Below are 14,328 nucleotides of genomic sequence, written 5' to 3'. Positions count from 1 at the left end.
TCCGCCGCTTGACGAACGTTGACTGATGTCGGCTGCTTTAAGCGTAGATTTATAATAAAACGCTGCACAAGGCGCTTGCGAAATTCCGCCTTAACACTCTTTATGATGCCTTGATCTAGTGGTTGCAGCAACGACGTGTTGTTCGGTGGCAGAAACTCCAGGCGAACGTGCGTCAAGCGAACATTCACAATGTGGGCTGAACAGTTGTCGACGATCAAAAGAAATTTTCTATTTTCTTTCCTCATTTGTTCGTCGAGTTTGATGAGCCACTGCGAAAACAATTCTCTTGTCATCCAGGCACGCTTGTTCGCACAATAGTCGAACGGTAGGGATACGTCGTTCTTCATGCAGCGAGGCTTTGCGTATTTTCCAATGACAAGCGGCTTGATTTTCTTCGTGCCCGACGCATTGCAGCAGAGCAAGACCATCACGCGGAGATGCGACTTCTTGCCTCCTTTACACTGCTGACCTTTGAAGTGCATCGTCCGATCTGGCAAGAGCTGGTAGAAGCACGCGGTCTCGTCCGAGTTGAAAATGTCGTCTTCGGAGTACGACTCTGCCACCTCTCGGAAACGATCGTTCCGCCAGGAATCTGCACCCTCTTTGTCCGCAGCCTTTTCTTCACCTGAGACTACCTGCCAGGTTATGCCGTTTCTCTGGCGAAAACGAAAAAGCCAACCCGCACTTGCATCAAACCCAGTTACTTCAAGTGCGTCGGCGAACTCGCGGGCTTTTTCTTGAAGCATTGGGCCAGACACTGGGATGTTTTGCAGCCGGGCATCTTTAAACCAGGTCAGCACAGCTTGGTCGACATCTTGAAAATTTCCCAGGCGCAACCGTTTCCTCGTAGGTGCAAGTTGTGACTCTCGGTGAAGCTTCAGAATCTTTTCTCTGTCTTTCCAAATGGTCGCGACAGTCGACGGGGCAATGCCACGCTCCCTGCAGAGGTCGATTTGCTTTTTGCCCGAGTCAAGTTCCCTCAACAAATCCACCTTTTCTTGCAGGGAAATCTGCTTTCGCCTCTTCTTAGCGCTGTCACCTGGTGCATTCATCGTCGGGTCTCCAAACACTTTGCAGAAAGCTAAGAAAAAAAGAACGACAACAAAACGCAGCAGACTTCACACGTGCGTGGCACGAAGGATGCACGACGAAGGACGAGGCAACGAGGCTAGGCCTGCTAAGCTGCCACACATCAAACCATACCTGTGTGGTGGCGCTAGCAGTCGGCTCTCAACACGGTGATGATGATAGCTTCCGTGCATGGAAAAAAACAGCGGCTACTGCGCTACGTGAGAGTTGCGGTGCTGCTACTTTTAACTAAATTCGTAATACTGATGTTCCTTGCGTATAGGCGAGCAAATAAATTATGCACGTTATTCTGAAATATACATTGTACTGAAATTCGTTGTTCTGAAATATTTTTACATTGAAAATATATAGGCAATCTGGCGGGGATTTTCAAAATATTCGTAAATCTGAAAAAATCGTTAATTCGGTGTTCGTAGTAAGGAGATTTGACTGTATACATCATATAAGTGGTGAATATGGTGGCAGTGAAACTGTTTCAATGCTTAATCTTGCTCCAGATGGCAGAAGTTAGCTTTTTCAGGAGGGCAGCATATATAAACTGAAAAAAAAATTGTATTAGTAGGTCAAGTTTCCAAACAAACATCAGTGATGCTGTACGTGCGATATTCTAGTGCTAGTGAAACATTTTGTAAAGAACGGCAACCCCCCGCCGGGGTGGTCTAGTGGCTAAGGTACTCGGCTGCTAACCCGCATGTCGGGGGATCGAATCCCAGCTGCGGCGGCTGCATTTCCGATGGAGGCGGAAATGTAGGCCCGTGTGCTCAGATTTGGGCGCACGTTAGAGAACTCCAGGTGGTCGAAATTTCCGGAGCCCTCCACTATGGCGTCTCTCATAATCATATGGTGGTTTTGGGACGTTAAACCCCACATATCTATCAAATCAAGAACGGCAACCAAAATTTCACAGCATGGAGAAGTCTACATAACAAAAACTCATGAGGATGTTGCCAATAAAAACCAAACCAAGGGACTATTTTGTTTTCTCTTGATGCTCACCAAGCAGAAGCAGCAGCACATTTGCAGGCTTTTAAATGGAAAATTGTTCTCAGCGTCCCAGCAGTACTTCTTTGTAACCACATTAGTACAATATGATGGAGCTTTTTGTTCACAGTGTATTCAGCACTGCTGACATTTTCTAGGAACAAATAGCTGACCTGTAAAAAAAAAGCAATACATAAATTAGAAAGTTGATTAATCTAACACATGTTTAGAAGCTTTGAAAAAGTCTCTACTATATGTAGTGGTTGTGGTGCCAACAAAAGGTAATCTTGCCCACAACAAAACAGCATCAATTCATCAAAATATTCATTGCACATTCTACGAAGTACTGGTGGGACTGGCAAAAGTATGCCTTCGTTGTAGAAAATTGTGATTGAAATTCACAAAACTCGGTAAGTATCTGGGCCCGATTATTTCTTGTAAACAGCATTTCTTGGTGTAAATTTTATAAAGTTTCTGTTGACAACTGGAAGAATCGTGTGTTTTTGTGTAATTTATGAATAGTCTGACAAGTGGCACTCACTCCATGCAAGAAAATAGAACAGATATACGTAACTAATAATACATTTAGCTGATGGTAGATTATTTACGACATAATATACAATGCAAATTCTGAAGAAATTCATTATATTCAGAATAGCATCGCTCGCCAACATTACATACTTATTGACTAGCCACAACTTTCAAACTGTGCCAACATCTGAAATAACAACTTTCTCATTATCGATAAATGAAATCCTGAATTTGCTGAAGCTCAATTTTTGTCATAACATTTTCTTTAAAAAGTAGAATTCCACTAAAGTAGACCCAACAATACCAAGGGACCTTATTGCGTCAAAACATTACATAAAAGAAAGAATAATACTGGCGCGGCTGAATTTGGATGGTAGATGACCCATGACTTCCTCGCATTCGGTACCAGCCTTCATATCTATTTTACCTTTCAAGTATGACCACACGCACAAGTTTATGCCGTAGTTATTCGAATATAATGCGGTCACGATTATGAGGCGAGGGGGAAGTTGAAGGACCCAAGAAAAAGAAGAAAGTTTGCACACTAATATAGGGCGAAAGAAACAAAAGAAAAAAGGCAACTAAATTCCTTACCTTTCAGCAAAGCAGACACCAAATATTCATGAACTATCTGTACACAAAAATATTTATTCGGAGCGAGACGAAAGTGCAACTTAGAAACACACAAAGATATTTATTTGTAGCGAAACGAAAGTGCAACTTAGAAACTATCTTCAGAGGTGGTGGTATCGGAATCATCCTTATCACTTGCACACTCAAAGAGGTCATCGTCCTCGGTGTCGTCAAGAGCATTTGAAATGCAGCACTTGCGGAATGATGCCGCAATCATAGCTTCGGGGATCGCTGCCCAAGCGTCGACCACCCACTGGGCAAGCATGGATGGGGACACCCGCTTTAGACGTCCCGACGGCGTCAGGGCCACAGTGTCAGTCGCCATCCATTCATTGTACAGCCGTCTGACGTGTGCCTTAAAGGGCTTGTTAAGGCAAACGTCAAGCGGCTGTAGTTGGCTTGTCAGGCCTCCCGGGATGACGACCAGCTCCGTCCGGTTGTCGATGAGCTTCTTCTTCACACCTTCCATGAGGTGCCCGCGGAATGCGTCGAGGACCAGCATTGACCTCCGGGCGAGCAGTGCCCCAGGTCTTCGGCACCACACCGACTTTACCAGTCCAGAACAAGCTCTTCCGTCATCCACTCCTTCGCCTGGCAAAGAATGTGGACGTTCTGCGGAAACACCTCGTTCTTCGGCATGGTCTTTCTGTTCAGGATGATGTAGGGGGGCAACTTCCGCCCATCGGCGGTGCAGGCTAACATCACGGTTATCGGAGCCTTCTCGTTGCCTGTAGTGCGCAGGATCACTTGGCAATCACCTTTTTGGTGAATTGTCTGGGCCGACTGCATGTCGAAAAAAATTGGAGTTTCGTCGGCATTTCCAATCTGCCCGAGTAGGAAGTTGTGGTCGCGTCGCAGGCCGATAACACATCTTTGAAAAGAAATTATTCTTTCTTCGTAGTCTTCTGGCAACTTCTGCATCACGGAGGTTCGCCTTCGCAACGAAAACCCGGCCCTCTTCATGTACTTCTTCACCCAGCCCCGGCTGGCTTTGAACTTGAGAGCGGGGACGCCACGCTCTCTCGCGATTTCGCGCGCCTTCATCTGCACGATGCCGGCAGTAACGGCCAAACCGCGGCATCTTCTCTCTTTGACAGAGTCCGTCAGCACTTCTTCCATTTCAGGAAACGCTCCCTTTCGCGGGCCATGGAAAGCCTTCCTCGTAGCGGCGCATGCTAAGAGCGCCGTCTTCTGTTTGCGCCAACGACGCACGTTGTTTTCCGGAACGTTGAACTTCCGACCCGCCGCGCAGTTTCCAGTGGCTTCCGCCTCTGCTATGACTTTGCTTTTGAAGGCCGCATCGTAGTGGCAACGAAGACTCGCCATTGCGCTGGTCGCATAAATAAGAAACAAGCACTGAGAAAGAAAATCTTGCAGCAGGGACTCCAGCACTCCAACAAAAAATGCAAAATGGTGTCCTGGCTTTTTTACAAGCTTTGCGGCTGTGGCTACTACTGGCTTGGAGTGGCTACTGCTGGCTCAGCATGTTCACATGGTCGAAGGCGTCCGCTGCCATGGCCTCTGCTGTATCGCGAGCTATTCAATACCGAAACTCTGTATTTACTATTTGCAACCTGCGTTTGTGTAAAATTTTATGCATTTTATTCTGAAATCTGTTTGTTACATTTCCAACAGTGTTGTCGGGCTCTTTTGGAAGCTTGGAAATGGTTGAAAAGTGGAAACCAAAACTGTCACACCAAAATCGGCATATTGGTATACCGAGCTTCGAATATGAGGCGGGGTATGACTTTGAGACTACGCATTTTGGAAAAAAACCTCGCCTTATATTCGAATAAATACGGTAATTTCAAATTAATTAATAAAGCACTGGCATCAACCCTAACTTGTATGGCATATTAGCAAGATGCACTCGTCGTCAGAAACAGGTAGTCCCGCCAGAAGCGAACAAAAAATGGCCGCGCACTACACGTCAACATAAACAAACCGGCGGCTGGGTGCCTGTCCTTTGGATCGGGTCGTTTCAATTAATTTCAAGTTTTCCACAAAAACAGTGTATTGCTAATTCAAACAACATGCCAAATTAAATCGGGGCTCGAACACTGTATCGAAGAATGTTTCGACTATGTCTGGTTTTACTTGTAACAAGAAACTGTAACTACACCATGTGAAATCTCGCCGAGACTAGCTTGAACTACAGCTAGGGCTACGCAGTGCCTGCTTCTTAGCACATGCCCTCTTTCGCCCCGTAAACTTCACCGCCAATTCGCATATACAGTGAGAGAACAAGGGCAAATACAAGTACTGCTGATATTTACTCATCTCCTATTTCAACTTGAATAAACAGCTAAGACTACATAGCGCCTGCTTCTTAGCACATGCCCTCTTTCGCCCTGTAAACTTCACCGCCAATTCGCATATACACTGAGAGAACAAGGGCAAATACAAGTACTGCTGATATTTACTCACCTCCTATTTCAACTTGAATAAACAGCTCGTCGCTGCACAGCTGTGACGGCCGTGACATCCAACCAACGTGCGAACGAGGTGCAAACGGCGCGCAGTCATACATGTAACACGTGGTGGAATGTGGAAGCGAGCATAAACGGTGCCTGCGTGAAAACTGGTTTAAAGCGTAATGAATTGCAGCATGTTTGATTAATTTTGTACTATTATGTTAGTGGTTTAAAGCCATTTCAGTTTGTGGGCTTCTGAAAATTGCCTGTCTGAATGCTTTGGCGAACTATTTTTCCTAAGCGCAGTAGGGCTGTGCATGGGCCAAACGGCGTGCGCGCAATAAGAAGTGTGCAGTTTAAACGCCATACTGTGCACTTGCTGGTACTTTCCGTTCTTTTAGATGAAAAGAAAAAAAAAAGGTATTCTGTGGAGAAGCCAGTGCAAACTGAATTAATGACTGGAACAAATGAGCGTTCGTGGCTATTCGGTAGCTGTTGGTTTGACTTCACGACAAAGTGACTACAGAAACGAACACATCCACTCTAACCGCTTTACTTCCTTACCGCTTGTATATGCTTGCATGCCAGGAATTTTTGCCGAATAGTATATAATACACAAAAGTAAGTAAGCTTGATGAACAGGCTAATTCTGTGAGCATTGGCCAGCAACCAGGGTATGTGTTAGGAAAGCCCTTGGCCTCCATGTTAAATATCACAGGTATTTTCGAAAACTTTCATTTTATGCTAGTTATTGAGAAGGGCAGACAACTAAGAGAAACCATCACTTTTAAAAAAACATTTGAGGCATTTGCTAGCGTCTCGCCCATATTTTGCTCGCAGGCCATGCCCTTTTCTGTCACGCTGTCCGGGCATTGGCCAATGATAAAGAAAGCCGATGGGAATCCAAGCTGTTTCAAATCATCGGTCATTCTGCTGGTAGGGGTGTGTCGGAGACGCTGTTGTGCTAGCTATTGACTTCGCTATAAAGCACGGCCTCACATGGACTGGTATTGAGGACCTCCTTAGGTATGGCAACCAACTCTTGGGAGCTAATATGTTACCGGACAGTAAATACCTCTTCAGGAAGTTTTCTGGAGCTTCACCAGTACAGATGCATTTCTTCTTGTACTGTCCAGATTTTCATTGTTCGTTGGCAAAGATATTGGAGAAATTAGAAGAGCACAACAGAATGTCTGCTACATGTTGTGGAAAGCACTACACTGGTCGCCAATTATCAGCTAAAAGTTGTTTTTTAGTGAGCTTGCCACTGAAAAAAACAGTTTGCTTCTGTACTTGCTGGCGATACCTTGAGGCAGGAACTTTGAGTTTGTGAGTGCCAGCAAACACAAAGAAAATGACGACGTGATAACAGACATTACGGATGATGCCTTCTACCAGAAGCAGCGACAGGCACTTGGCTGCAAAAAACAAAAAAATCACATTAGCTGTGAATACGGGCTAAAGTCTTGACTTTAAATTGTCGAACTATTCAGTCTTGAACTATTCGGTGCACTTGACCATCAACGAGCTGCCACTGCACATTCGCTGGAGCACTGTTATTTGCGCTTTATTTTGGTACGGCACGAAGCACCCCAATTTGACTTTAATTCTTCAGGTGTTCACGGAGCAAATGAATGAGCTCTCTGCAGAGGGATTCACTGAAGCCCTGATGGGGAACAGCTGCAATCAGAGATGCGTAAAGAGTATTACTGTTACTGCAGTTTTGACCAGGCCGTGAGGATACAGCTCTTGAAACCAGAGATTGCGTTATCTGCCAGTCTAACTGTGTTTAATTTATTTTCTTTCTCTTTCTCCATATTTTTTTTGCAGTTAATGTTATGTATTTGCCTCCTGAATTACTATTTCTATATGCTAGTGGCATCATTTTTGTTTTATATTTCGTTAGATTAATGATACCTTTGGTTGCACAATGAAATCCTGCACTATAGTCACTGGGAAATAAGAAGTTAGAAAGGACACACATTACGAAGTGGACGAAAGTGCATCATGCGAAACCAACTAGCGTAATGCCACACTTCTCTGCTTGCATGCTATGAATATTTATGTTTTCTACTAGTTCATATGAATTAGGTTAACTTCAGTTATTATGTTATCTATTTTGCTGTTTATGTATACTCTGTTCCTGAAGTTGCGTAGAGCACTGTGGAAGCTACAGGCCTTCGCAGCCAATCAGGAGGGCGAGCACATCCAAGTGTATTCTTCCGCACCTTGTCCTCTGCTGGCAGCGAGCGCTGCAGCGAACGCGGCAACAGCGTCTCGAGACACTGTGCAAGTGTGCAGTGAGATGAGCTGTAATTGTGAAAGCGGTTAAATGTTCTCATTGGCACCGTAAAGGCGCGCGCCTTCGAAATACTTGCGCGTAGGCGTTAGAAAGACAGGGTTCAGTGGCTCATGTTCGGTGCAAAGCGCCTCACTAGCCAAATTAAATATGAAAGCACCACGCTTCATCAGATTTCGTATACGCATGCGAAGTGCCGCTTGCGTTCAATACGACGATGGCTCTATTCCCGGTGCTTTACTTGTCAGTCTCAGCGCGGCGTAACAGTATGCAAGACGTACTTGTGCACACATCGCGTTCTAATACGTTGCGGATTTCCCGCTAGGCATGCAGGATTCTCTCTGAGGAACACAAGCTCAACAGTTTTGCGTCGATTGTGATCTTCTGTCCGTTAGGATCTCATCGATCGGCTCATCGCCTGCGACCTCTTAGTGCCATGAGTCGTCTCAATTGACTGTGCCTCGTAGCCCTAACCGATCAGTGTGTTGTCCGTAATCTTTGGTGCTGTGTAGCTCTCGCCAGATCGGCGCACCCCGTCTTTGATGTCGTCTGACTGTTTCCATCTTTCCTAGCTCTTCTTTACTTCTCTGTGTGGGTTATCTTCTTATTATCATCCTCTATTATCTTCCTATCTCTTTCACTCTTCTTCTCGCACCCCATCCATCTGCCGACTCTTTGAGGTGTCCTCGTAAGGAGAGACAGTTACGGGTCGGCACTTTTCTTTTCATTTCCTTTTGATAACCACTTAGAGAGCGGAGTGCAGAATGGCGCAGTGTAATGCTGCATCTATACGTAGACCTCATGCATTCGCTACACTACGAATAAAGGACGTGTAGCGTGTGTAGTGCCGGTACCTGTAGCGTTAACATGGGGCGCGGTGCATTTGCGATTGCGATTCATCCTGAGTAATCAGGCTAGACGGCTATACAATGAAAGCAACCTGCTCGATATGCAGTGCAACACTGATTGTCTCTAGCTGTGTGCAGTTAATACTGCACTTGTCACTTGAAATACTTGCTTGAAAATAGATGTGCTGAGTTTTATAATATACGTGTAAAGTGTGTACTGTGTTACCAAATAGTGCAGATTCATGCATTGCTACGAGACAGCTAAATCCATTTAAATATTATAAGCAGTCACTTGCATGTGGGCAGTGCCATAAAGCTTAAGTGGTGAGGTTTGGTAGAGATGTGTCTGTTAAATAAATAAGGTTTGTAACTTGCTCTGCACGGCATCTAGGAAATAAGTGTTTTAACTGCAGCAATTCAAGAAAATGATGTCCATCTGCCGCCTTAGGCTCACATTTTCAAAAACCCATGGTGGAGTGCTTGCTATTCCAGTACTACAGAAGCTTCTAAAGTGGTACTCTTTATTCTCGTAAGCTGCGTGAATCCTCTGTAATAGGAACTTTAGCTCTTGGAATTGGACCGAGTTGTTTCATGTTTGTATACAGACAGCACAACTCAGACGAAGACAGCAGACACATAGATGCAAATAAGCCCCGGTTGACAATTGTTTTAGTTTAAATTTGTTTATAGCTACAATCAACACATTACACAATACATTACATATTATGAAAGCTCATTTAAAAATGAATTTTTTTGTATTAAGGTTTTTTTGCCACCTGTCAAACCAATCAGTTATTTTCGTCAGGTTGATATTCAGTAAAACGTGGTCTTCACTGTTGTGTATTTCCTGATATACTATAGAATCGTCTGCAAAAAGTTTAACTTTATAATCAATGCACATTCTAATGTAATAAATGAATATCAAAAATCACAGCGGGCTTATTACTGAGCCCTGTGGAATGCCTGAAATCACAGGCACAGGAGCAGATAAAATTTTTTCGGTAATGACAAATTGGGATCGGTAAGGTAAAAAGCTCTTTATCCACGTAGTGATGGAACCGTCACCAATCACAGCAGTAATTTTGTCAATCAGTTTGGTCTGGCACATACAGTCAAATGCTTTACAGAAGTCTAATAGAAGTGCGTCTGTTTGATTATTGTTGAATTCCAATGGCGGAGTCGGAGCAAGTTTTTCTGCTCCTTTCAGCGCAAGTGTGTTCCAATGACAGAGTGAGAGCGAGAGACAAAAGTTCCAATGAGAGAGCCGGAGGGGATTCAGAGCGGGAGTCCCTCCGTGGAGCAGGAAAAACTGCTCCGTCGAAATCGGTGGAGTGGACCGGAACTCAGCGTGACGTATTTCCTTTAACACGTTTGCCTGCTTGGGGGCGTGGCTGGCGCGGCGCGACTTGTGTTGATAATGGCGGACAACATGGACGGCTCGGCTACCTCGGCAAAGCGTGCGGCAATGCTTCTGCTACTCGATAGCGACAGCAGACATCGTGGACAATAGCTGTTGCACGCTTGGCATGATATCCATTCCACACAAGTGAATAGCGCTGAACAAGCAAACGAACGATGCGGCGATGCTGGTAAACCACGTGGGAAACAGACAGCGGAAAAGACCACGCGCAAGGTATCCTGGGTAACGCGGCATCTTCCGCCTTGCTCCAGCAGGGCGGGTTGTGTTCCGATGGCGGATTTGGAGGATTTGCTCTACGCCAAAGTCGAGTGCTCGCTCGCGAAGTCGGTCGGCTGCACCGACTCCGCCATTGGAATTCAACATATGATTGTTAATACTGAATGCGAGATCATGAACCACCTCTGTAAGCGGAGTGACTATCAATATGCCTCTTCTAAAACCATGTCGAACGTCAACCAGAATGTTTTCTTCGAAATATGTGGTTAATTTCTTGAGTACAATGTGCTCCAAAATTTTGCAAGATGTGCTGGTAATAGAAATCTGTCTGTGGTTGGATGGTACATAAGTGTCTCTTAACTTACGGATCGGTACAATTTTTGCGATCTTTCAACATGCAGGTAGGTCAGACGTCGAAAGTGACTTGCAGAAAATACGTCACTTTCGACGTCAGCCCTAGCTGCAGATATCAAGATCACAAAATTGTACCGATCCTTAATAATTACAAGTTACTGTGAAGTCACTCATGACCTATTTTGTCATAAAAATAATCACAAGTAAGATGAAGTATGTGTGCAATTTGTGACTGGTTGTATTCACTGTAAGCTAACGAAGATTGTATTTTTTGCATCGTTTCCAGAATGTAACACGTGGAGTAACTTGCCAAATATGGTAATGCCTTCGAAAAACTTATTTTTTGCAGGAATACTGTGCACGGTAAAGCAAAGTGACAGCACAATGACAACAAATCGGTTAAATTAATCACATCTCAGTGTTTCTTCTTCTTTCACGGCAACTTTTCGGGTGAACATCCACAAAGATGTAGTGGTCACATTTGTGGACAATGTGTCTGAATAGGCTGCATCACTCGCCTCTTAGATAAAACAAGAATGTTCTTTCATTAACAAAATATAAACTAGTAAACAATCAAGTATTCAGAGGGAGGCTTGATTTTCAGAACACTGACCGTCAGACCAAGCACAATTCAAGGTTTACTGAGTGTATGCGAGCCATTTGGTGTACATCCTAGTGTGAAACATCATGAAAAACAGGACAGTAAAGTAGAATACAGATATAGCTCTAACTAACAAGTGAGTCTTCATTATCGTTTAACCAGCAATAAACAGCAAAGAACAAACATGCAACATCACCTAAATCGCACTTCTTATTTAAACTGTGCCATTGCTAAGCCTGTATGTCGTACATTATTGTCTCACTTTTGCTCGCTGTTTCAAACTCAAGGTTCACTCTTGTCATGTGGTAGTGGCACTGCGCATGAAGTTCCACTTAGTTGTGTCGAAATGTGCCAATAGCCCATATCAGTCGGTGTATCAATGTACACCTGAAAGAAAGCCACACTTCATTAAAGGCTCCCCCCTCTCTCATTTACCTAGCTGCTGTCACGCCTGTGTTTGCATACATGAAGTTTTTCAATGGTACCACTGTTCTGATACACAGTGGGCACGGAACGCATTAAATAGCTGAGGCTTTTTTATACATCAGATTTAAAGCTCAACAAAAGCACATTCTGTGCTTCAATTGAATTAGATGTTGTGAGAAGATTGAATTCACATATTTAGTGCCCCCAAGTGTATCAGTACATACATGTTTGCACCTTCAGGCTTTTTATTTTGTGGCAACATTGTAAGGCAACTAGTTCAGTCATTCATCCAGCTAAGACATGAGCACCCAGAGGCCATTCTACTTATTCTCAGCTAAACATTACTCCAGTCACACCATCTGCATCGTCTCCAAAATTTTCATCTTTAGAAGTCTCTATCAAACAACCAAGAAAATGAGCCCTTAAAAGCTCTGAAAACTCTTGAGAAGCACAAAAACCCTGTCCTTGTCTCGCTTTATTCACTCTTATGCACGGCCTACTCATCCAAGCAGGATGTTGTAGTCTGTTGGGTGCCATGACGCCGCGAAATACAAGGCAACGTTCTGGTGAACCAGCTAGCTGCATCCGTCAACAAAACTGCTACCAATACATTGATACCAATTCCTACGCTTCACTTGAAATCTTTTCGAAAGCGAAAGCTCGGGGGTTATTGGTAGAGGGCATGGGACACACACAGGTAATAAATTGCATGTCATCAAGCCGCAACTTGGTCACTGGCCACCTATATCAAAATCACGCTACACAGAAGTAATACGTACGAGGTTAAGAACTGGACATACATACACTACACCTTTATTTCTTTTGTCTGGTGGCGATCCAACTCTGTGTGGTAGATGTGAAAAAGCGCTCACCGTACTTCACATTCTGATGCAATGTAAAGAATTAGACATGCTAAGAAGACAACATTCCATTTCCCTACCGACAGCAGATTCCACTTCATCCTGCAATGTTCATCGATAGGGAACCACTTTTTACACATAAATCGGTTTCGCTTTTTTGACAGAAGTTCATACATTTCACAGTGCAACCCGATGATAAACTACTTCTGACGTATGATACACGAAAGGAACAGCAACCATATGACACATAAAAGATTCAGGGGCGACAAGAGATGGCTTTCAAGTAAAAAGCAAAGCACTGCCTGCACTTCCACACTTCAGCTTTAAAGTTGCTGTTTTGCCATCGATGGCATTAAAACACACAACACTGGGATCTGCACCTGTAGCTGCCCTGAGGCACAGCAACCGCAAGACACACAAAAAACACAGGGGCTACAAGGGATGACTTTCAAGTAAATAAATAGCACAGTACTGTCTGCACTTCGAAGCTTCAGCTTCGAAGCTCCCGCTACAACATTGATGGCATTAAAACACACAGCACTGGGAGTGGTAGATGTAGCCGGCGAAGGGCACGGCAGTCGTGAGTGGGAGTACACCACGTCCTCAAAATGTTGCCGCAGTCAACAGCGACATGTTGTACTTGCGTCGCCTTAGGATGATGTGAGTGGCCTCGATCAGAAGCGAATTTCAGGAACGCTCCTTAAAGCGGAAGCCTATCTTGAGCAGCATCCTGTGAATAGTTGTCGCGGACATGGACGGCAGCGAGTCATCATCTTTGAAGTATGCGGCGAGCTTGCACACTGTCGGAATTTCCAGCCGTTTATAGAAACCGTGTATGACTCTGCGCATCACACCACGGTTGAAGTTGTCCAGCAGCTGCTCTCGATCACTCCCCCTGCCACTGCGAGACAGCGTCTTGGTGCTTATCGTGCTCCGCTACCCACTTGTACAGCACATGCTTGCTGTCGTTGGTGTACGTAGCCTTTTCTTAATGAGAGAGCTCATGCTTGCATTTCTGCCGAACTGTCCTGAACACATTTTCTTTATGAACTGTCCTGAACGCATTCAGAGCCAACTGCTTCGCTCTCTTGCCGAAAAAGCTAATCCAAGAACGATGTCGCACACGTGAACCAGGCACTGCTATTTTGAAAGGAGTGATCAAATCTGTTACCGTGCACTAGTCGCAACTCAAGACTTTGTTCTCCGCGGCCCTGAGGATGCTCGGGCTGTGTGGACTACTCATAAAAGTTCAGACAATGTCTTTTCATTCCTTCGTACTTTATAAGTAAAAGCATGACACATACGAGCCACAACAGCTTTATTTCTTTCATCATTTGCATGTTATAACATGTACAAGCAAGAACTTCTTCAGTATCATGGAGCCACAAAAATTGTTTTATACAGAAAATGAGAGAAAATCGTCATACAAATTACAGCTACAACAGGCAGAGAAGCCTTCAAGTAAAAATCTTCCGACAAGACCGCTTGGAAAAGTCGTGAGGATAAACAATGGGCAGCGTATATGGGGCACTACATCTCGTTTCGCAACAACATGCGCTCAAGGGTCGTGTAGCCTTGACTCTGCTGCACGGAACTTCTGGAACAGAGTGTAGGTGTTTTGTTAACAGCTGAAAAAAGTACAGTGCTATTCCTTTT

The sequence above is a fragment of the Rhipicephalus microplus genome, chromosome 3, assembly GCF_043290135.1.
Source record: "Rhipicephalus microplus isolate Deutch F79 chromosome 3, USDA_Rmic, whole genome shotgun sequence".
In the NCBI taxonomy this organism is placed as follows: Eukaryota; Metazoa; Arthropoda; class Arachnida; order Ixodida; family Ixodidae; genus Rhipicephalus; species Rhipicephalus microplus.
Note: the sequence above shows the minus strand (reverse complement) of the source record.